Source organism: Ailuropoda melanoleuca, chromosome 14 (genome assembly GCF_002007445.2).
Source record: "Ailuropoda melanoleuca isolate Jingjing chromosome 14, ASM200744v2, whole genome shotgun sequence".
In the NCBI taxonomy this organism is placed as follows: domain Eukaryota; kingdom Metazoa; phylum Chordata; class Mammalia; order Carnivora; family Ursidae; genus Ailuropoda; species Ailuropoda melanoleuca.
The window spans coordinates 55,110,907-55,133,123 of record NC_048231.1 but is presented as its reverse complement, the minus strand read 5'-3'; the positions used below and the strand labels follow the sequence as shown (position 1 = coordinate 55,133,123).

Here is a 22,217-nt window from a genome sequence, read left to right as displayed (position 1 = left end):
AAAGCCAGGAAATCATTTGATTGGCTACAGCTTATAGCCCGGTTGGCTGTTTGCGATTGGTTGTCCTTAGGTTTTGGATGTCTTAACCTGGAGGCATCTTGGGCGTCTGTTTTGTTTGCTTCTGTAGGCTACTAAGATATCAGAGCCACCTCAGTCCAGTGACCTCCTTGCTTAATTAATTTGACATGGCTGATGATAATCTTTTTTAAAACCAATTGTCAAAGATTATTTCCATAATTAGCAACTCTAATTGATATCTACTAGAGAAAATAGATCACGGGATACATGATCACAGTTCTCCAACCTATCCAGGACTACTTTCCTTTTTTTCCCCACAGCATACAAATGCTGTATATTAAAACACAGTAATCAAAAAAACTATTCCCACTGAAAGGAACTGACTCCCTGGTTGATTTCAGGTTTGGAGTAAGAAAAGCAAAGGTGGGCCTGGACCATCATGATCTTACCGATCCAGAAAGTAAGGAAGTGTTTAAAAGTGCATGGCAACAAGTCAAAAAGCATAGGAGCCGACTAAAGATACTGAGGACACAACAGGCCAGCTGACATGATTAATCTGAATTTAATTCTGGTACACTGTATAAAACAACGGGCCTGGACACTTTACATACTGTTTTTTTTTTTAAGATTTTATTTATTTGAGAAGAAGAGCACAGTAGGGGGCAGGGGGAGAGGGAGAAGCAGACTCCCCACTAAGCAGGGAGGCCAAAGTGGGTCTCAAACCCAGGATCCTGAGCCCAAACGCAGACACTTAATTGACTGAGTCACCCAGGGACCTTACATGTTTTGTCTTAAAAGGACGGAGAAAAGGCAGTACACTGAGATTAAGGGAAACTAACGCTACTTGACAATTAAGTGCAGTACATGATGTTAGACTGGGTCCTGGATTAAAATGAGGAAAAAAAAAAAACGACAAAGGACATTATTGGGACAAGTGGGGAAATTGGATTTTTGGCTGTGACTAAGCCACCCCAAAACATGGATTATTTTAGCTAATAGCACATGCAGGAAAAGCTCTAAAATAAGGCCCAAGTTTTCCTTTTGTAAAAGAAATGGAAATTTCCATTTGTAAAGATGCCTCTCCCTCCCATTAGCAGGAAGAGGAAGTCTCTTCCAGTTCTCATCCCAGGAGAAAGTGCTGACCTAAATGTGCATAAAAAACCTTACCAACCCTAGTTTACCTGGCTCACCTTCTCAGATCTTGCCTCCCCTGCTAGAAAGCCAAAGCCACCTTCCCTTTGTTTAACCTAAGATGGGACAGGAGCCCCACTTCTAACCAGCCCTTTGGCTTACTCATCCCATGTGGTCGTGAGTAGCCTACAGGTTAATACATGTCCGTTCATTTTTCTCCTGTTGATCTGTTTTTGGCCAGTCTAACACACAGGGCCCAACCTGGAGAACCTAGGAAGGGTGGAGGAAAAGATTTTTTTCTCCTGCCTTATGGCCATTATTCTTAATGTTTTAATAGTAAATGATTATTAGATAATATACCAATGTTAAACTTCTTGAATATGATCACAGTATATGTAGGAAACAGTCCTTTCTCTTAGGAGTTAGGAATTAAATAGTTAGGAATAACTAACTACTTATTCCTAAATAGTTAGGAATAAAGTGCAATGATGCCCTCGAGGTACTTTGAAATGATTCAGAGAGAGGGACAGAGAAAGAGAAAGAGGAAGCAAAAGCGGCCAAATGTTAGGCGTTTGTGAATCAAGGGAGCGGGTACCAGGGAGTTCTTTGTGCTATTTCGGCAGCTCCTCTAGGGGGCGCCTGGCTGGCTCAGTCCCCAGAGCCTGCGATTCTCGATCTCGGGGTTGTTAAGTTTGAGCCCCACATTGGATGAAGAGATAAATTTAAAAAATAATAAATAAACAAAATAAAATAAATAAATAAAAAAGAAATATTCTAACTTTTCTGTAAGTTTTCAAATTAAAAAGTTTTGGGAAAATTGCATTAAAAAGGTCCTTACCACATGTTTCATTTATTTATGTTTTTGCTTAAGTTGTCTTTGTTATTACCTGGTCTTGTAAGAGTCTATATTCAGACTCATAACTATCTTTTGGTACTTTAAACTCTCGCTATTTGTGACCACATGAAACAGACAAGGAATACAGTTAGATTTTCTGCCTGAAGATTATTCTTTTGGTTAAAAAATACATTAGAAAAGGAATCATTGTAAGTTCCATGTTTTAGATTTTCCAAGGAGATTGTTTACCAGTAAAGTGCAAACATTCAACCCAGGGTTACCATTTTGTGTGGTTGGATGGTCAATGGGAAGATGAAATGGAGGTTATGGAATTTTAAGGCTGGAAGGGATCTTAAGGGTTATGAATATATCATGATTTTTGCTCTGAAAGGCCTCATATCTGCAGCAACCAGTGAGGGAGTGGACTGTAGGAAGCTGCCTGGGCGAGCTGGAAGGAGAGAGAGGTAACACATGGTAGGACAACCTTTGATGATGGGATGGGGATCCCAATGATGAAGAGTCCCCTCTTCCAGTGGACAATTCTCAGGTGAATTATATATGGGCTCCTCACCGACCTTCCGGCAAGATTAAACTCCAGTTCCCCAGAGCCGTGAGCAGTTGAAAATGCAATGGTCACCCTATTCCCTCTTCCAGTACCTCCCACCACTAGGTTCACTTCCCAGCATAAATGGTGTACATACGAGCATATTTCCCAGGCTCTGCTTAAGATACCCATATTTAATAGGACCTTACCTGGTGCCTATTGAGTTCTGATCCTCTCAGTTTCTATAGAAAGAATCATCTTACTCCTCGACATCGTGCTGTACCACAACCAGGCGCAGACTGGGCATCCATCTTATCTGCTAAAGTAATGAAAACTCCCTTATAAGCTTCCCACATTGTGAATGGTCCTGGATATCTGCTGTCTGGCTCCCATCCTATTCCTTTTGTCCCTGCTCTGGTTGCAATCACTACATTGCTGTATTGCTCTTTTAGCTGGGGAGCACTGAAATATACAATAAGCAAAATGAAAAAAACTCGCAGATCAGCTCAACAGCAGGAGGGAGATGACCTGAAGTCTCTGCGAACTTGAAGAGAGAGCCAAAGAAATTACCCAACTGAACAACAGTGAGAAAACAGACTTAACACATACAAACAAAACCCAGAGCTTCAGGTGTCAGGGGGACTGTAACACAAGATAACACATGTGCTCTTTTTTTGCATCTTTTGCAATGTTCACAGAGTATTTTCCTCTTTGCGTTGCTGTTAATAGGGCAAGTCACACTGATTGATCTATCGCTAAACCACTCTTGCCTATCTTCATGATGATATGTTATCCTTTTTTAATTGTTGAATTCTATTTGCTAATATCTTATGAAGAATTTTTGCACTTGCAGTCATGGAAATATTGAAAGAAAAGACACACAATATTAAAATATTTAACTAACAATAATCTGGATTATTATAGTTGTAAAGGCAAGGGAACCCGTGGTTTAGGAAAAGCCAAACTCAACTATGCATTTATCTTGAATGGAGCTGGAGAGTTAAAGAGAGCTCCATTTCCCATTTGGCTTTGTCATTTAGAGAAATGCAGATTTGTTCCAATGGCCTAAAGGCAATCACTAGTAGAATTTAAAAATAAATTATGCAACAAAATAACACAGGAAAGATCACTATATCTGTTATAACAATGAGTATCAATAGGTTAAATTTCCTACGAAAAGACAAAGATTTTCAGACCGAATCCACAGATTTTCAGACAGCATCCATCCAGTCAATGGGATTTCTAGGGACACCCCGAAAAATAAGTCACGGAAAAGAGTAAAGGTAAAATGATTCAGACAGTGTCTTTCTTTTCCTAGTTTTCTGACACTAGGTATATAGATGTTGAATTTTATTCAACGCCTTCTAGCATACACTGCTTTTTAAAAGACTTGTTAGAGGGGAACCTGGCTGGCTCAGTCAGTAGAGCAGGCAACTCTTGATCTCAAGCTTGTGAGTTCAAGCCCCACATTGAGTGGGGAGCCTACTTAAAAAAAAAAAAAAAGAATCATGATTCTTTGGAATTAAAGGGATGCTTTTAAGAAAAATAAAAAACAAAAGGCTTATTGGACTCATTAATATTGTTAAAAGATAAACTGAGGCATATAAAAAATATTGAGTTCATTTGAGCAAAAATCAGTTCAAATCAGGCCATGCCAAAGAAGAACTGGTTAGGGACACTCCATAAGGAACTCAGGGAAAGACTTACATAGAGAGTGGGCAGAGGCAATGAAAGGAAATCATAGATCATTACAGTGGAAAGCCTAGTTGGCTGTTTGGGACTGGCTGTCCTTAGGTTTCAATTTTGTAACCTTGAGGCATTTCCAGGCTTAGGCTTTGGTTTGCTTTTAAAGGCTGCTGGAGCATCAATCTAATGACCTCCTTGTTTAATTTAACAATATAACATTATAGTAACAAACTTTCTAATATTGAATGACCCTATAGTTTCTTTTTTTTTTTTTTTNNTTAAAGATTTTATTATTTATTCGACAGAGATAGAGACAGCCAGCGAGAGAGGGAACACAAGCAGGGGGAGTGGGAGAGGAAGAAGCAGGCTCATAGAGGGAGAGCCTGATGTGGGGCTCGATCCCATAACGCTGGGATCACGCCCTGAGCCGAAGGCAGACGCTTAACCGCTGTGCCACCCAGGCGCCCCGACCCTATAGTTTCTGATATAAAGGTTTTATTGATTTTATTTTAGAGAGAAAATGTGCATGCACACACACGCACACACACTAGAGGGGAAGGCAGAGGGAGAGGGAGAGAATCTCAAGCTTAGCAAGGAGTCTTACAATGCTCCCCACCCCCATCCCATGACCCTGGCTGGGATCATGACCTGAGCTGAAACCAAGTGTCAGCGGCTTAACTGACTAAGCCACCTAGGCTCCCCCCCCCACCCCTAGTTTCTGATATAAACTAAAAAGAAAAGATGGCCAAATATTTATCAGGCAATCCTAAACAAAAAATAAATACAGAAAGCAAGAATACTACTAGTATCATACAGTGTAGACGTGAAGGCATAAAACACTGTGGTACAAAAGACTGTCTCATTTTATACTTTGCTTCCTTCGTTACTTTGAAAAATAGAAACAGCACATGGACAGGGTTGGGAAGCAGAGATAATACAGAATATTATAAAATAGAAAGTTTAATTTTGCATTTGCTCTGGCCGTGAACCCAGTTTTACACCCGAAAGGAAGTCACTATCAAATATGTTAATAAAGGTTATACTTCATATCCCTTAAACTATGAATAAGATTCTGTCAAAATATATAATCAAAAAAGAATATATATAATATTGATAGATATAGGATATTTTTTTTAAGATTTTATTTATTTATTTGACAGAGAGAAACAGCCAGTGAGAGAGGGAACATAAGCAGGGGGAGTGGGGGAGGAAGAAGCAGGCTCATGGCGGAGGAGCCTGATGTGGGGCTCGATCCCATAATGCCGGGATCACGCCCTGAGCCGAAGGCAGACGCTTAACTGCTGTGCCACCCAGGCGCCCCAGATATAGGATATTTTAAAATACTTTTCTCAGTCTTTCATATATCACACAGGCAATAAATTAGCTAGCTTATGGGGGCAGTGGTAATAAAATGAACAAAAGTTACCCTAATAGCTGCATATCGAATGTTCGACCTTTTATATGGATAATACTTTTCCAGTCGCAATGGAATTTATTGTCAGGCAACAAAGAAACTACTGATAAAATTTAGGAGCAGAAATGATACAGAGTACATTCTCTGAGCACAATGATCTAACACAAAAAATTAGTAGTGAAAATTTAAATTCTAAATAACCAAAATTGTAATAAGAAATGTATATAAACATAAAGACTGATAATATGTAGGAAAGACTATCCAGATTCTGGAATCAATTTCCCTTAAGTGTTTTTTTCTCTCTTCTAGGTAGACCTATACACACACACAAAATTAGGAATCGAACCTTAGTTTTACAACGATACAAAGAAAACATTGATTTTATCTCGTGCAGGGGGCAGGTAAGTTTTGTTGTTAACCTTAATGAAATTGTAACAAGTTGAATGAACATGCTACTCATGGGAAAGAGCAGTATTTTCCTAGAATGGATTTTTTTTTTTAGCTGATCTTTACCATTGTGACCACTGAAATTAATAAAAGAAAAACAAAAGAAATGCACTTTGCTTATGCACATATACCAGTTAATTTATCTACTATAGAGAAATAAAAGTGATGTTCAGAAAAACCCGCCAAGATGCGGCTGAATTAAATCGTACCTTCCCAACATGACAATACTATGATGACATCCTATTCTGGAATAAAGAAGTACTATGGTTTTGTTTGTTTGTTCGACTGGTTTTGAGTGGACACCTCTTGTCTACTGCTGATCACATCAGTTGTAGCCTCATCCACCATTTCAAATGGGGCCTGGGTGTCTAACTGATGGACAGCCAATCAAATGAGGATCTGAACTTCCTCCATGACAAATACCTGTTGCTTAAGTCAGCTTTTCTTTACCAACTGTTGGGTGTCTCCTAATCTTAAGCACTACTGCAGAAATCTTAAGCACTCCTGCCCTGAGGACTTTATATTAATATGATTGTTGCTTTAGTCCCCACTTATTTCTCAGTTTTCATCTGTTGGGGTTAGTTCCAGAGCCCTGGGCTATCTTTCACAAAAGAAACGCCTGAAGAAGTGGAGTCCTACCCACGAATCACAGACCAGCGGGGTGGAATGGTGGGGCCAGTCTGGATTTTCCTACCTCCTCGTTTTCTGTATATTTATGCTTTCTCCAGTTTTTCCCACGATAGCAGCTAGGATTTATTCCATTTTTTAGGACAAGTCTTGTTTTAGTTCTTGTGTTCCAAGAACTGGCTAGAGTGATTTAACAAGTGTTTTGTTCATTTGCATTGTCTCTATTATTTCTCTCAACTTTTTAAAGAACATTGTTGTCACTCTTTAAACAACTTTGTTAGTTGTTTACTTATTTAAGAAATTCTTCATTTTCCTTGATAAGCAATGAAGGTATTGGAGGTCAGGAAATTTTCTCTTGGTATAACCCTGACTTTGCCTCATGTGTTTCGACCTGTATTATTAATATTTCCATTATTATTTTACTTTATTTTCTCTGCCCTTCCCCCCAACTCATGCTTGTTTGCTCTCTCTCTCTCTCTCAAATAAATAAATCACATCTTTAAAAAAAAATTATTTATTTATTTATTTGAGAGAGAGCATGTGCACACACACATGCACAGACACGGGGTGGGGATTGCAGAGGGAGAGGGAGAGGAAGAATCTCAAGCCGACTCCCCACTGAGCTGAGCATGGAGCCCAATATGCCAGCTCAATCTCATGACCCTGAGATCATGACCTGAGCCAAATTCAAGAGTCGGTCGCTTAATCGACTGAGCCATCCAGGTGCCCCAGCTGGCTACACTTTTGTTCCTTCTTTTATTTTCAGTCTCTTTGAGGTCTTTTATCTTCAGTGTACATGTGGTTGGCCTTTGTATTTTCATCTAATCAGTCTTTACACATATAAATTGGTTTTAAAATACATTTTATATTTTTATATATTTATTATATATATAACATATATAAGTTGGTAAAATTAAAAAATAGAGAAAAAAAATTCCACTCTTCCTAGACAGAAGTGATAACATTTTGATATATTTCTTTATTTTTACACATTAAATATAACCTTCTAACTTGGTTTCTTAAATATAATAAGGAAGTAGATTTACGTGGCCAAAAAACAAAGGAAAACAAAGAAGAGTCTAAAATTAAAAATATAAGGGGCACCTGGGTGGCTCAGTCGGTTAAGCGTCTGCCTTTTGCTCAGGTCATGATCCCAGGGTCCTGGGATTGAGCCCCATGTCGGGCTCCCTGCTCAGCAGGGAGTCTGTGTCTCCATCTTCCTCTGCCCTGCTCATGCTCTCTTTCACTCTCCCTCTCTCTCAAATAAAATTTTCAAAAATAATTAAAAAAATAAAATTAAAAATATAAACTGCCTTCTAAATTATTCCTACCCTTAGTCCCACTTTCCAGAAACAACTTAAGATTTTCTGGGTTTGCTTTTCTGGTGGTTATAATTAACACTTTAAGGTATATTGCTATATTTTGATTCCTTTTATGTCCCCTTCCCTCTTCTGCACTCAGTATTTGTTAATTATAGTATTCTCTTTCGCTCTCAGTATTTTCAACATGTCCATACTATTCTATAATTTCCAGTGCTCCTGCGGGTTGACTGGGTTCTGCTGAGTCATCTCCTGCTCCATGAGGTGTGGGTGGAGCTGTATTCTCCCAAGCTTCATTCTTCCAGATGGTTCGCTCCCATGGCCACATGTGGTGCTTGCCTATAGGCTGGAAGCTCAGCTGGATCTGGTGACTAGAACACCTTCACTTAACCTTTCCATGTGGCCCGTGCTTTTCACAGAGTGGCTTCTGGGTTCTGAGAGGTAGCTGGGTTCCAAGAGCTCCAAGGGGAAGGAAAGTAGAAGCTGCCAGTCCCCTCCAGGGCTCAGCCTGGAACTGGCATGATGTCACCCGCTCTCCAGTGTGCTGGATTTCTTGACTCTGAGCTCAGCCTCTCTAGGTGCTTCCCTGGGAAAAATCTCTCTTACTTCTGATATTTGGGGTTGTGGTGTCACTTCCCTTTTTTGTCCCTGCAAACTCTTCTACTGTCTGCATGAATACTTCCAACTTTGTGGTCTGTACTCTTTCTCTGCTTTCTAGCACTCTTGTCATTTAATTGCCTTTTGGCTTCTTTTCCACCTTCTCAAAGGAACGCGGGGTGGAAGGGGACATGTTCGTTTAGTGTGCTACCGTGAACCAACTACAAATCTTTTGCTTTTTGTTGGCACGTTCTGGGATTCTTTTTTATTCTTATCTCGGTCTATTATTGTCAAATTATTCTTATATTTTCACTTGGTAAGATAATAAAAACACAATTCTTTCAGAAGCCATAATGATCACATTATTTAGAAGCAAAAGATACCACAGTTATAAAAGATTTAATTCTTTTTAACAGACCACAGTATTTACTGCTAATCGATCTGTATCGCAACTTAACTTATAAATTCTAAATATGATAATTCTTTCAGACAGCAGGGTTATTTTCTTAAGCAGATTTTTTTAGAGAGATTTTATTATCACTATAATTACAAAGTTCTTACATATTTAAGATTGTGTTTCTCATGCCTTTATATTTGGAAGATATCCTGGCTAGGCTAAGAATTCTGTGTCATATTTTTTTCTTTTCACCATTGCTTGTTTCTAGTGTCCCTAAGGATAGACATCTAAGGCCTGCCTGATATATTTTATTTTTCTTTAAAGGTGACAAGTCTTTTCTGTCTGGATGCTCGTAACACTTCTTTCATCCTTGAAATTTATCAGGATATGTCTTGATCTTGATCACTTTCTGATCTTGTCTTGATCTCATGACTTTTTTCCTTGATGTTGTTTTAACCTGAATATTTAGATCTCTTCTTTCAGGACAAATTCTTTGTATTAACGCTGAATAATTTTTTTCCTTTTTTTGTTATTGTTTTGTTTTCTTCTCCAGGAAACACCTCTTCTGTGTGTGTTGAATCCTCTTTGTTTCTTTTTACATCTATAATTCAGATGATAGTTAAGGCCTCTTGGCCTTTCAAAGACTGCAATAACTGGTTTAGTCCCCAACCAACTTCAGGATGTATGAAAGACCAAAGACTTCACAGTATCAACTAAATCCCATGTCTCTGTTCTCTATATGTCACAGATACAAAACTATGAGCATACAAAACTACGTACCATTAAAAAGAAAAAAAAAAAGATTTTCCCAAGAAATCAACTGACATCAATATCTAGCGATCTTTAGTTGAATTTGTTTAAAAGTTGAAAAGCTCTGAGGAGCAGTTCTGTCACAGGAAAAGATCATCTTCTCTCTATTCTTCCTCCACTTCTGCTCCTCATCCCCTCCCTCCTGGATGGCTGTTCGGTTCCAAATTCTTCCCTGTTTCTGTGTGCCAGTAACTTCCCTCTTTCTTTAAAACCTTTTTACCAACTTACCAAGCCTGGGGCTACAAGTGCGGTGGGGGTGGGGACAGGAGAACTCATTTTCTACTCTTACAATCTGCTCTACCAAACAAAGGCTTTAGTCACAGGTGCATTCAGGTGTTCAAATGATGTCACCAAGATTATATTTCCCACTCTTCCTCTCGGGTTATGTTTGTCTCTGATTTTTTATTTTCTTTTCTATGTGACCTGATTCTCTTCTGATACAAATAAGTTCATTTTATGTGGTAGGAAATATGGCTCCTGGTAGTGCCAATTGTATGTATAACCTTATAATTCCTGGTGTAAAAATAAGAGACTCCCTCTCTTTCCCAATATTTCATATATCAAATCCCTTGGAAGAAATAAGATCAGATTTGCTTGGGTCAGTGCCCAACTGTATTGTGTTAACATGGCTGGGGAGTCATGATTGAATGGAGTATCCACCCCCATTGCCAGTCCCATAGGCTCTGGGAAGACCAGCTCCCTAGTGTAGACAGGAGTATTGCCCAGAGAGGACAAAAACAGCAGGTGTCAACCACACCTCACACTCCCTTTCCCTCCCTAGCTCATCCTGCCTTGAGTTCAGGGTTACTTTCAGGATCTTGCAGAGACTTTTCACTTAGATATCAATACTGGTACCCTATGAAAGATTTGGAGGAACTAGCCTGGCTTACGTTTTCATTTCTTTTATGATTGTTTTTTGTCATCTCAGCAGATTTCACGGAGAGAAGTTATAGTAGGAAGTTACTTTTATGAAAGGTCTTTTGTTTGCTTTATTTTGCTGCCTGTGAAATATGGTAGAAACTAAAAAGCAAATGAGAATTAAAAGGAATAGGGAATAGACTAAAGGAAAAAATGGCCTCATAAACCCCAGCCTTTCAAAGAGAAACATTGTTGCAATGATTCCACATGCAAGGGGCTCAGTGAGTTACATTGAGGCAAGTTATGGCAAGGAGATTCCATTGGTAAAAATGCTCAATCAACTAAGTATCCGAGTGGTACTAGAGTCAAAGGAAAATCTTGCTTTGAAGCTATTTACTGAAAGCAATATGCATTCATCAAACACTTAAGATTTGTCAGGCACTGTGCTAAGTATAGTGTATAAACATGTCATTAAAACAGACTGTGTCTTAACTTAAAATCTAGCTATTGTATTGTATAAATCCTTTACTTCCCCCATATGCTTTATTCTTTATTATAAGTGATGATTTTAGAAGATTCTATTGTATTTATTTCCTCTCTAAAAAATACTTTTATGCGTAATAATAGCTACCATTTGGTGAGGTCCTATTCTGTTATGTTATATACACTCTATCTCTAATCCTCCCCCAAAGCCTATGAGGTAAGGGTGATTCTGTCCAATTTACAGATGAGAACAGTGAGGTTTGAAGGAGTTAAATAAATTCCTCAAGGTCAGTGGCAGAGCCAGGTGTGGAAATCAAATCTCCAGGCTGTCTCCCACTGCGTTTTCTCCCCCAAGGCTTCTCTCTGTATGTTCTACCTTTCCCTCCCTCAGGTAATTGCCTCTTTCTCTCCTGGCTTCTCAGTTTGATCCGGTTGTCCTCTCCCACTGGCCCACACCATTGTCTCTGGCCTGCCGTTGGGTTGGTGCCAACCCGGTCTCATCAGTTGTGGCTGGTGCGGAAGGCCCACAGGGTTCAGATAAGGCCCCCTGAGCTGGTGCCTGTAGCAGTGGCGACCGGAGGCAGAAGTCTCCTTAGAAGAGGGTGCCAACAACAGTGAGGATGACTGACATGAACCACAATGAAGGGTAGCAGGACGTGCCCTAAAATGCACCATCTGGGCATAAGGATTATTTCGAGCCGAACGCAACTGAGGAAAAGCAGATTCAAGAAAAGCTCTCTGCCTTTCCCGTATTTGCCAAAAACCAAGGCCTAAGTTTGTAAAGGTGCCCCCCCCTTCTCCTCTCTACCAGAAAGGACAGAAATGGAGCCCCAGAGACAACTCCAGACTCTTATGGGCCTAGAGGCACCAGAGGAATCTACATCACCAATTTTATTAACTCGCCCAGACCTTCCTTACTTTTCCCATACATTTGCCTTCTCACAATGTGCCACCCCTAGAAGCCCAGAGTCATTGTCTTTTGTCTTGTCAAGTTTCTACAAAACTACTTATCTTTATTAATGTGGTACATAAACCCTCTTTGAGTTACTCCTCCTGGAGTACCCCCACGCATGTCCCATGCGAGCCTTGATAAACCTCTGTTTTTCTCTCATTAATCAACTCATCGGTCTGATTCGCAGGGCCCAGCCACTGACACTAAGATGGATAAGGGGAGAAGACTTCTTTTTTCTTTCCCTACAGCAGGGATACCTGAATGGCACACTTTGATTAATTCATTATTTAATATCATTTTATTGAATTTTGTGCCATCGTGAGGAGGGGACTTGCCCAGAGTCATCCCACACAGATGCAAGGGCTAGCCAACATCGGAATCAAGTGCAATATTGAAAAGTAACAATCCAAATGNCCAAATGTCAAAAAAAAAAAAAAAAAAGGAATGGTTAAGCAATCCTAGGACATAAGTTGTCATATTATATCATCATCAAGATGCATGTTTCCCAAAAAATGTAATGGCATGGAGAAATGCTCAAAGTATACTAAGTTTTTAAAAAGGTAGGATAAAATTTCTAAATATATCACATATTGTATGAACATAATGTGCATTTTTAAATGATTAGGGGGAGCTATAGGGGTGCCTGGGTGGCTCAGTCGCTTAAGCGACCCACTCCTGGGTTTGGCTCAGGTCAGGTCCTGATCTTGGGGTCCTGAGATAGAGCCTCCCCCCATCCCAGGCTCTGTGCTCAGTATGAAATTTGCTTGAGTTTCTCTCTCCCTCTGCCCCTCCTCCCACTTACACTCTCTCTCTCTCTCAAATAAATAAATAAATAAATCTTTTTAAGAAAAAGAAGGAACAATAAAGTTAAAACTAAAGACAAGAAGACAAGAAGGGAAGGGGTGGAGTCCCGGAAAATGTCAATCAACAGAGTTCTAGAAACAAGAAAGGAAAGCAAGAAAGCGTAGGCTTCTCAGCATCGTGGTTGCGAAAGATCAGGAGGCAGATGACCCCAGAGCAGACAAACACATCACAGGTTCCTGCATTCTGTTAAAAACACTGAGTCACAAAGTTAGCTCCCTTTGTGGGCATCCTACATGGTGGATTTATGATTCCGAAGCTCACCAGGCTCTTTGGCACAGGGAGGTGATGCTCTCGCGAGTCCGGCTGTCTCTTTGAGAACATGCCCCTGTCTCACTAGAATACTAGGCCGGCTGTCTGGGTTACAAAGCAGCCCCTGTTTGGATAAAGTGAGACAGTTACCTCATTCACCTTGGAGTTCACCGGGGAAGCTGTGAAACTTCAGAGCAGAGAAAGCAAAACCCTCCACTGTGGTCACCTTGCCGCAGCAGAAAGAAACCAAACAGGTTCAACCTGAAACTGCTACCAACCTTGCCCATTTCCTCACCCCAGAGAGCTCGGAGATCATTACACTACGGACCAGCTTTTTGTATCTGTAAATGACATTTGGCCCAAAGTAAATGCCCTTGTCCTGGGATCGCACACAGAGTATGGGTTGGCTCCAAGACACAACGCCTCCACTGTGTGTCCCTGACAGGCACACCCACATATATTTTGAGGTCATGGAGGTAGATTTTTTGCGGATAAGGAACGAATAAATTCCATAAACACACAAACTGGGAAACCACTGGTCAGATGGAAGCAAGGAAGAAAGTCTTAGGAAGAAAAGCAGACCACCAGCTGTATCTGAGTCAACAAAACAACAGAAAACACACACCACACGCACACACGTACATACACAGCATTCGAGAATGTTCAATGAAAGCATTGTTTCAAAGACAGTTCTACCTCTTTCTCTGGCCCCCTTGCTGAAGAACCAAGTAGAATACTGTTGCAAAGAGAGCCACAATGATAGCATGAAATCTGGTGCACCAATGAGGAGAGATGAATAAAAACTCAGATGTTTGATCGCAGCGCAACAGTAATCAATAAAGGCACAAGTACTTATGTTGAAGGACCTTGAAAGGTGGAGTGAGAAGGGTAGGATTATGGGGGTTAGTTCACATCATTCACTTGCAGACACGTAGAGTACAATCCTCAAACTCAAAGGTTTCAGGTAAGCATTCTGAACTTAAGCAGAAAAGTCTCCTCAACTCTGGGGTAAACCATCATTAGGCTATCCAGATATAACAGTGGTTAGTATTTGCTGTGTTAGGCCATTTATCATGCAAACTTCTACAGGCCTCAGATGTATTAGCTTACTTAAGCCTCACAGAAACACTAGGAAATGGGAGCTGTAACAACGTTTTGTTTGTTTGTTTGTTTTGGTTTTTTTTACAGATGAAGAAATTGAGGCAAAGAAAGGCTAAGTATCCATCAAGGTCTTGCTGTAGTGGAAGGTTTTGCACCCAGGATATCTGACTTCTATCCAGAAGCCCTGAGCTCTAATTTTCAAGCACTGCACTCACCTGTAGCACTCACTCCTTGGCCTCCCTTTCTGAGTTTAATTATTATTTTACTTTATTTTTAAAATGTTTCATTGTTATTTTATTTTAATACCTCTGTCCACCAGGAGCCTGGCATAATAACTTTGGATATTATGATGACTGTATTCAAATGTCTCTTTCTTCCTCCCTTCCAACTTCTAACCACCTTCTAGAAACATCCCAGAATCCACAAAAACTACTTTCTACAGGGCATCTGTTCACAAGAATCTCTTAGAATGGACTAAGATTTAGTAATTATAACACTGTGCATTTGCATACAATTTTATAAGTACTTACTTTCTTATAGTCTCACTTCCTGCAAAGTCCTGAAAGCATGTCGAGGCTGGTTTATTCTAAAGGTGGGATTACTAAAGTTCTGAGAGTTCGGGTGACTTATCCAAGGACACAGAGCTAACACAGGACAGAACCAGGCGTAGAATCCATTTTCAGTGAGGGGTCCCCATGTGATGGAAGGTCGGGAGGCCAGGCAAAGTCCCTAATCTTTGGGACCTCTCACGTCACAAACGTGGTAATACGTACCCCATAACAGGTCTTCACTAGGTAGTGTTGACACATTTTGGTAGCAGGAAGAATTTTAAAGTGCTGATGTGACACTGGTGTAGTGTCCGCATTCTGCATAAAAGCTTGAAAGAGACCTTTATTTTGTTCCAGGAGGGACCTTCCCTCTGTCCTTTCTGTCCATTGTTCTCAGGGAAGGCTGGCAGTTGAGTAATCCCAACGCATGTGGTTCAAACTGGGATGGGATGGTAGGTGCTGTTTGATTATGCGATGCTGTTATTAATGTGCCTTTCAAGAATGTAGAAGGAGGGCCTTCATTTGGAGCACAGTTTTTTTTTTGTTTTTTTTTTTTTAATTAGGGGATTTCTGTTTCCTTTACCTGAAAGTGGTGGAGGTGAGGCAGCTAAAAAGGAGGAAGTGGGCCCAGACAACATAGAGGTGGGTCGGGCTGGGCGGGTGGTTTAGAGAACAGATGTCCCCAGGAGACCCCAACTGAAGGGTGTGGTCAATAAATGCCACTGACAGTAATAATAGGCTATCCAGGCTTAAATTTCCCTCTTCTGCAAAAATAGTTTCCTTGATAAAGTGTGTTAAACATGGCAGCCTTGCCTTACATCCTTTGGGAAAAATAAGAAAGGGCTCTGCATGTGGTGTAAGAGGGGTAGAGATTAGAGAGAAGAACAAGGTGTGGAGGAATGTTTGTGAAACAGCAGAGATGAATGACAAAGAAGGCCAGAGGGTGGTGGGAGGGAGGTGAGAAGTAAGGACCAGAACGAGAGTATGGAAAGGATAAGCAATTCTCTCACCCGCCCCAAGGATACTCCGAAATAGTTGGGGAGGAAACTGGACTTGCAGTCAAGCAGGGTAGAAGCTTCAGGCTGTGTGTGTGTGTAGGTTTTGTATAAATAGAAATGTTCCCAGTCACACACACTCCAAAATTGAAAAGCTGGAGGGCCTGGGGAGGAGTCGGATTACTTTTGTTAAACAAATGAACTTCCACATGTCTGGAATCTTAGAAGAACAACATGGATAACCAGAAAATGACATTGCCTCAAACTGTCTCTCTGGAAGATGGGGGTCGGTCATCGATAGTAAGGTAAGGGAAATGAAACCACGGGAGTAACAGAAGTGCGGCATGAGCAAAATGATTTATGCAAGCCATATGTAAATGTGTGCCCTTCTGCAAATACAACTTTGTCCCTCTTGATAATTTTAGACACCTGAAAGGGGCCCTGTGCTATAGCCTAGATAGATCACTGTCCCAGCCAGGGGAATTCAAATTCTGTAGACATGCCCTTTTATAACAAATACAGTAAGTATCTTAATCACCAAAAACCACCTTAATGTTTTTTGCATTTGTGAAATGCTCCTGTTTATATCTTTGGTATAATCTACTGTCTATTCAAATAGATAAAACATCAGTACACAGCAGGTACATCTAGTCTTAATGGGCAGCTAGGTGTTTCTGGAAAAAGCATCAGCAATGAAACAATAGCACGGTAAATACTGAAGTGTTAACAATTGGACTTGGCATTGAGATGAGCTCCAAACTTACTGTAGTCACACTTCCGAGTCTACAAAAAGGGCAGTCCTCTGAGGATAATCGTTACATTCTAAAAGACCTAGTTGTCATCACAATGCACTGGTTAATACCCTGGAATCACTTCTGATGAGACTCTTCTTGAGGAATTAATTGTTCAATTACTCCTAATGTGATAATAATAACTCCAGTGTATAATTTAATGTGTGAAAAATTTAACACAAAGAAAAATGATCCATGGAAACGAAATATTTCAATAGTATGATTCTAATACAGATTTAAGATTTTAAAACCAGGTTTCCTTCAATAGTAATTTTACCATATTTTTAGGGTATGGTATGAGTGTATTTTGTTAGAACTTTTAGTTAAGGTAGGGGAAAACTTTGCCATCTCAAAGTGTGTCTCTGGCATATGGATTATTTTAGACTGATTATTTAAAAAAACAAAAATAAAAAAAATAGAAGACTCAGTTAAGAACCCTTGATCATCCCCTAACTGCCTGAAACAAGTTAGAGGGCCTGCTCCTGGAAAGGAGCTATTGCCATAGATAATTATGGTATAATATAAACTAGGTGTGGCAGATAGTGAGGAGCTTAGCAAAATCTGTTAAAATTCCATTCTATGTTCCATTGTTTCTGTGTGACCCAGCCACATTTGGTTCCCGAACATTTACTCTTTTCTTCCTTTTTAAGATTTATTTATTTGAGAGAGAGTGAGGGGTGAGGGGAGGAGCAGAGGGAGAGAATCATTAAGCAGACTCCCTGCTGAGTGAGGAGTCCAACACGGGTTCAATCTCATGACCCTGAGATCATGACCTGAGCAGAAAACAAGAGTCGTACACTTAACTGACTGAGTCACCCAGGCACCCCCATTTACTCTTTCTTCTTTTTTTTTTAATCTCCCTGTGAATTTGCTTCCTTCCCTTTCAGGCCCCAGGTGCCTACCTTCTTCTCCTTAGCTCTGGAAGGCATATAAGCCTCACTTATCTGTTTGTGGGCCTCCTATTCTTATAGAGACCCATGTACATAGGTAATCAAATTCGATTTGCTCCTGTTAATCTGTCTCATGTCAATTTAATTTTTAGACCAACCAAAAGAATCTTGAAGGGTAGTGGAAAACTTCTCTTCCTCAACAGTACTAATACTTTCATTCATCAGGAAATGGTTGAAATAGAGCTCTGATAGAGAAGGAAACCTAAATTAGATGGTGTTATGGGTTAAATTGTGTCACCCTAAAAAGACATATTGAAATCTTAACTCCCCGGACCTCAGAATGTGACTTTCTTTGGAAATAGGGTTTTTAAAAATATAATTAGCTAAGATGAGGTCATACTTGAGCTAGGTGTGGGGGGTAGGTGCTAATCCATTATGACTGATATTCTTATAAGATGACCGTGTGATGGGACAACTGGGTGGCTAAGTTGGTTGAGCGTCTGCCTTGGGCTTGGGTCATGATCCCAGGGTCCTGGGATTGCGCCCCACATCAGGCTCTCTGCTCAGTGGAAGCCTGCTTCTCCCCCTCCCTACTGCTTCCCCTGCTTGTACTCTCTCTCTCTGTGTCAAATAAAAAAATAAAATCTTAAAAAAAAAAAAAAAAGATGACCATGTGAGACAAACACACACAGAGAGAATGCCATGTGACCACAGAAGAAAAGATTGGAATGAGGCAGCTTCAAACCAAGGAACACCATGGATCACTTATGACAACAGAAGCTAAAAGAAAGACATGGAACAGATTCTCGTCTAGAGACTTTGAGAGATCATGACCCTGCCAACACCTTGTATTTATGACTTCTAGCCTCCAAAACTGAGACAATAAATTTCTGTTGTCTTAAGCCACCCAGCTGTGGCACTTTGTTAACAGAGGCACAAGGAAATGAATACAGATGGGAACAGATGTACCCACCTATCTTATGGAATGATGAAGAGATGCAAAGTGCACAGACTTTGGGGTTCAGCAAAAGTGGAACTGAACCCCAACCCAGCCAATTCCTTCCTGTCAGTGACTTTATGCAAGGATATTACTTTAGTTTGTTTCTTTAGCAATATAATAGAAATAAGATCCTTACAAGACTGAGGGCATTAATTATTAAATATATGAAAGTTACAAGGCACATAGTAGGCACTCAAGAAAGGCTAATTTGCATTCGTTACATCTGGGCACATTTAAGTGGTCCATACATTCAGTCATTTTGACATTATTGTTTACATGCTCTTTCCATTGTACCTGTTGACATGGGCTTTTTCTTATATTTCTTTCATATGGATATGGAAATTAAGAGCTCTTCTTTTCAATTTAATTATTGAAAAAAATACTGAATTTCAATTGAATTATTGAAAAATTATTAGGAGGGGCGCCTGGGTGGCACAGTGGTTAAGCGTCTGCCTTCGGCTCAGGGCGTGATCCCGGCGTTGTGGGATCGAGCCCCACATCAGGCTCCTCTGCTATGAGCCTGCTTCTTCCCCTCCCACTCCCCCTGCTTGTGTTCCCTGTCTCGCTGGCGACTCTATCTCTGTCGAATAAATAAATAAAATCTTTAAAAAAAAATTATTAGGAAAAAAACCCCCAAACTTCTTTTGGAACTGTAAATTTCTACTGGCCTGGATGCTCAGTCACACTTCCGGCATTAATGATAAAAAAAATTTTTTTTTCTCATAACTAATGGAAAGTAGACATTAGAAACTCTAATTCCTGATTGTAATTTGAAGAACATTCAGGAAAGTGAGTGGGTGAAAATTCCCAGGCAAATACAGTTTGCTCATTTAATTTTATCTTGAACGTGCTAAAAAAATTGTTTTTTGAGAAACAGTAAGATGATGTTCTTTCACAGAGTACTGAAATGTGAAGTATCCAATCCAATGACTCAGTTTCAAAGTCTGAATTATTTATTAGTCTTATTAAAAGGGGATAAAACTTCTGGTTCAAGATTGAGGAATGACATATTTATGTGATCTTCTTCCTAAGACCTCATTAAAATGACAATAAAGAAATAAAGAGGTATAATTGAGGAGCAATCAAGAGACGAGGAAAGGGCCATCAGTGATCTAAATCTTTCAGTAAATTTCCAGGAGACAAAGAAGAAAGTGGTAAGGAGAGGAAAAAACACAGTGGAGGCAATTCCAGCCTGAAGGATGCATGGAGAGGCCATACCTGAGAAGGAAGCCAATCTGCCTACAGATCCCAACACACAAGGACTCAGAAAATTCACTTCCCACATATCTTTCCTTAGGAAGCTACTTGGCAGTATGCCTCAGCAAGACAAAGGCATAAACCAAGGAAAAGCACTGGCATGCAGGAAACGGTGGTTTCCAAAGAGGAAAGTAATTAAGGGAAGTCTCAGGGTGACAGCTGTGTAGCAGACCTGGCCAGCAAGTAAGAGGCTAGGAGGAAATTATCTGGGGGGAAAAAGGGAAGGGGCTGAGTATCTCATACTAACTTTGAGATTTTTAGCTAATATAAAGAGGCCTACCGTGCAAAAATAAAAAGAAAGAAAAACAATTAGAAAACCACTTTATTCATTTGGATGATTTGGCTGCAAGCTACAGGGAAACCAATGTGGCTTAAAGAATAAGGAATTTATTATTGACACAACAAGGGCACTATAGGCAGGGAAGCTTCAGGGTTGCTGGTTAACTCAGTGGTTCTGGGTCTTCATCGAGCACATAAGTTCTTTCCAACTTTCTCTCTGCCAGCTTTACTTAGTAAGGTGTGTCCAAAAGCTAGCTCTTCTCCTAGTAGCAAGAAACCCCCTGTTCTCTCTCTTTTTTTAGAAGATTTTATTTTTATGTAATCTCTACACCCAATGTGGGGCTGGAACCTACAACCCTGAGATCAAGAGTCTAATGGTCTTCTGACCAAGCCAGCCAGGCGCCTTCCCACTGCTCTTTTTTAAGGTTCATATTCAACATAATAGAACCCCAGAGAAGATACTATGCCTCTGCTGGAAAAAGGAAAACTTTCCCGGAAACCCTCAGCAGACATCCTTTCCTGTCTCATTGGCTAAAGGTGTGTCATGCGTCCTTTAAACAATTGTTGGAAAGGAGAATGGAACCACTGCTACAGAGACTGTTAATTGCCACTTGACAGCCTTCTCTTACTTCCTTCCTGTCTATGACAGAACTACCCTGATTTTTATCTGGACATATAATCAACAAGCTAGGAACTACCTTTCCCAGCTTCCCTGGCTCCTAGGTGTAGCCACGTGACTAAATCCTGGCCAATAGGATGTGATTGGAGATGTTGTGGGCAATTTCTGGCTTATCCCCCCCTTTTTTTAAAAATTTCTGTGTTATTCCTTTAAAAGAAGTAGTATGGGGGTGCCTAGCTGACTCAGTCAATACAGAATGTGACTCTTGATCTCAGGGCTGTGAGTTCAAGTCCCACATTAAGTGTGGAGGTTATTTAAAAATAAAATCTCAGGGTGCGTGGGTGGCTCAGTCATTAAGCGGCTGCCTTGGGCTCACGTTATGATCCCAGGGTCTTGGGATGGAGCCCCACATTGGGCTCTCTGCTCAGCAGGGAGTCTGCTTCTCCCTCTGCCCCTACCGGCCCCATGCTCTCTATCTCTTTCACGCGCTCACGCAAAAATAAATAAAATCTTTAAAAAATAAAATCCTAAAAAAAAAGGAAAAGAATTTATATGCTCTCCACTGCTTCATGTTTTCCCTTTTGCTAGCATGACGGTTTGGTGGTAGTGAGTGAGCTTCAAACATGAAGATGAGGGCAATTCCTAAGGAGATGAGAAAGCAACAGAGAGAAGGAAACCTGAGACCCAAGGCATTGTCATGAAGCTAACCCTCTTATATTTCTCCTCGTTTTGAATTTTATGTGATAGGGAAGCAAACTGTCCATATATTCCAATCACTATTAAAAAGCCAGAGCAATAACATAGTTACTGCAATGGCTATGCCTCCCATAGACCAGGAAGTCTCAAAGAATGGTGCCCAAACTAGCAGAAGCAGCATCCAGAGCCTAGAAGCTTGCTGGAGGGGTGCCTGGGTGGCTCAGTCATTAAGCGTCTGCCTTTGGCTCGGGTCATGATCACAGGGTCCTGGGATTGAGCCCTGCATCGGGCTCCCTACTCAGAGGGAAGCCTGCTTCTCCCTCTCCCGCTCCCCCTGCTTATGTTCCCTCTCTTGCTGTGTCTCTCTCTGTCAAATAAATAAAATCNTAAAAAAAAAAAAAAAAAAAAAAGAAGCAGCTTGCTGGAAATGCAAATTCTTCAGCCTCACCTCAGATCTATGGTGTCAGAATATCTGTGAATGTAGCTCAGCAGTCTGTGCTTTGACAAGCCTTCTAGGTCATTCTGATGCATGCCCAAATTTAAGAAACACTAAATAGCCCATGTGGGATCTTTTGTCTGGCTGAAAATAGGGCTGACTTCTCCTGAAAATTTTGGCTAGGTGGATGAGAGTAGACACTTGAAGAACTTGGGGTCTTGTTAGATTCTGTTAAGTGAGGTTGGGATGGATGCTAGGCAGGCAACAAATAGCATGTGCCATTGTTATAATATAATAAATGCAGTTAACTGATTTTCAACTCTTAGAATTAATCTTAAGTTTCACTTACATAGCTGAGTCTTGAACAACATGAG

At 40.4% G+C, this 22,217-nt stretch overlaps 1 protein-coding gene across 1 annotated transcript in view; it reads right to left on the bottom strand.

The window, feature by feature from the left end:
• The window catches only part of LOC117795952, a 77,015-nt gene that overhangs the window by 21,021 nt on the left and 33,777 nt on the right, over window positions 1-22,217 (bottom strand). The gene's annotated exons all lie outside the window — the stretch shown is intronic.